This window comes from Lygodium microphyllum, chromosome 19 (genome assembly GCF_053477565.2).
Source record: "Lygodium microphyllum isolate KBCC chromosome 19, Lygodium_microphyllum_v1.1.10, whole genome shotgun sequence".
Lineage (NCBI taxonomy): Eukaryota > Viridiplantae > Streptophyta > Polypodiopsida > Schizaeales > Lygodiaceae > Lygodium > Lygodium microphyllum.
Window position 1 is genome coordinate 87251831 of NC_141153.1, and position 2683 is coordinate 87254513.

A 2683-nucleotide genomic window follows, 5' to 3' on the forward strand; every position below is an offset into this window, starting at 1 on the left:
GGAGGGTTAGCAGCTAAACCCTAGGAGTCCTATTTGGTGTTATAGTATTAGCTTGCCTTGTTTGGGTTCTTTGTTAAGTAACGATCTTATTAGTGAGGCTATTTCAGAAGCAATATTTCTAGTAGGATAGTAGTGTGGCAATTTATTGCGTCGAGGGATTATTGTTGTTTAGCGGCTCTAGACAGCTTCCTAGTTGGTATATTCTATGCAATGGATGAAGCTCTGTTATGCACTTTAGTGGGGCAAGTGAGTAAGGGGAATGTTAGTTTGCATAAGTTTTTATACAATTTACTTGAAATGTTTGTATTGTTTGTGTTTTAATATGACACCAATAAGTATTTTTCTACCTTTGTAGTGTCTACTAGTTGTCCATGTGCGGTTTTGCAGATCATGTAGCTGTGCTCGTGAGGACACTTCGCAATTAAGTGGGGGAGAGTATATTTTTTCTTCGAAGTTGCATAGCAGTGCTTGTGGTAGCTATGTTCGTGATGTAGCTGTGCTCGTGAGGACACTTCGCAATTAAGTGGGGGAGAATGACAACACCTAAAAACATGCCATCTATTGCAACAATTTTTTGGCAAATTTGTATATAAGTGACACCCTACTACCATCTTTTTACATTAATTTACTATAGATGCGATGTTGGTAGTTGCTGTCTTTGGAGGCCGTGTTCTTGCAGTCTAGTCAGGAGATGTTGGTACAAGGAAGTTCTTGTACGAGAGGAAGGTGGAGTTTTAGACAAAATCTGATAGGTTTACTTAGTGAATCTCAGCTATGACTGTTTAAAATTTTCTTGTAGGGATTATTATCACTTAGAGGAGATAGGACCTTGTTATAAATTAGGAGTTTTCGGGGGAATTTTGGACTTGGCAAGGTCTTGACAGGTTGATAGGATATCTTAGTATTAATCTAAGGGATGGGGGGATTTCACTGGTTATGCTACCTCCTACCTCCTAAGGATTAAACTCTTTATGAAAAATACACAGCATCATGATTGTGATTATTGTCTACAGTAATACTGCAGTGATGATCAAAGGGTGATCATTAGATCATTGGTGATTATTATGGAGATTTCTTTGGGGAGGTGTTGGATATTAGACTCAAGAGAATAGACTCTTGGCAAAGACGAAGTAATCCAAAGGGGACTTACTAGCAAAAGGAAGACTGGATGTACCACCTACAGACACGGAGCCTATAAGAAGCACAATCTTGGACAAGCTTATGGAGGAGTCTTTTGGTGAATTAATGCCAAAGCAAGATTTTCATGTTTGATGTTCATTATTCCAAAATGTGTTAAAGGTTATAAGGACACACTATGTCATATGTGCATTCATCCTTGTGTGGTGCCAAAGGGTGCCAAAGGAAATTTTGCAACATCAATCCAAGATATGCAGTGGTTAGAAATAGGGCAGATTTCTACTTGGAAACAACTTGATGATCATGATCTATCTACGAATGATTACCAAGTATTATGGTCCTCATCAACTAATACTCTTATACAACACATGTGGTGGTCTCTTCATATTTCAACGATCCTTCTTTTGCTTTAAAAAAAATACATCACCACCATGGACTACACCTTGTCACAAGTATATCCAAAAGAAGTTAAACATCATGATGTACAGGGTGGTAGGGGGATGGAGAATTCAAGCAACAAACTTGTCACTGACATAGATGGATTTGGTAACTACCACTTAGAAGTGCAAGGCCCATTAGGATCAGAGCATGAAAGAAGAAGTGTCTTAAATCTTTACATGCTTGATAGTGGGGACTACTCCAAGGTGAAGAGGATACATGGTTATGGGTGGATTCAAGAAAGTCAAAAGAAATGGTTTAAAGAGCTATCTATCAAACTGCAGGAACGAAACAAAATCAATGCATTTGCACTTATGGAAAAGATTCCTGCTTTGGCTTACTTTCACATTCCTCTAGTTGAAACACGTCTGGCAAGTCTTTGCTCAATAACTGGAGTTAAGCAAGAGGGAATTGGTTGTGCACAAGTGAACTCTGGCTTCTTGTCCACCTTACATGAAGCAGGAGATGTTCCTGTGGTCTTTAATGGACATGACCATGTCAATGAATTTTGTGGCAACCTTCGTGGAAATATAAAAGTTTCTTATGGAGGAGGAGTTGGCTACCATGCATATGGTAAAGTTGGTTGGTCTAGACGAGCAAGAGTTGTCTTTGTGTCATTGAGGTCGTCAACTAGTAGTAATACCTCACACATTGACATTTCAAAGGGTGCAAAGGTGCCTATATTACCCTATGTAAGCTTTCTCATTGTACGGGCAGTAATATTCTCGTGGCGTTTCTCTCCCAATCTCTGAGTAAACTGCGAGGAAAGGGGGGCCGAATGGCAATTGCGTGTGCTTCTGATACAAGGCGCCATACAAGGAAGATGATTATGAAGCAGGGCTCAGAGAGAGAGAGAGAGAGAATGGATGACATGTACATGAGGAGAGAGGAGGGGAAAGCAGAGATAATACCAGGAGTCTTGTTTATAGATGAGGTGCATATGCTGGATATCGAGTGCTTTTCATTCTTGAATCGTGCTCTTGAGAATACGTTCTGAAGTACGAGAGTAGATTGACAGCAAAGTTGCGGAATAGACAGAGAGAGAGATATGGCTGTGATGCAAGAAGAAACGGGCCAGTAGCAATGTGTCGAGGACAAAACAATGTGC

The 2683-nt window shown here is 40.0% G+C and overlaps 1 pseudogene; it reads left to right on the forward strand.

Annotated features, from left to right (window-relative positions):
* Nucleotides 1-1568: 1568 nt before the first annotated feature.
* Nucleotides 1569-2327, forward strand: LOC148020127 (putative inactive purple acid phosphatase 29 pseudogene; annotated as a pseudogene).
* The last annotated feature ends 356 nt before the right edge of the window (nucleotides 2328-2683 follow it).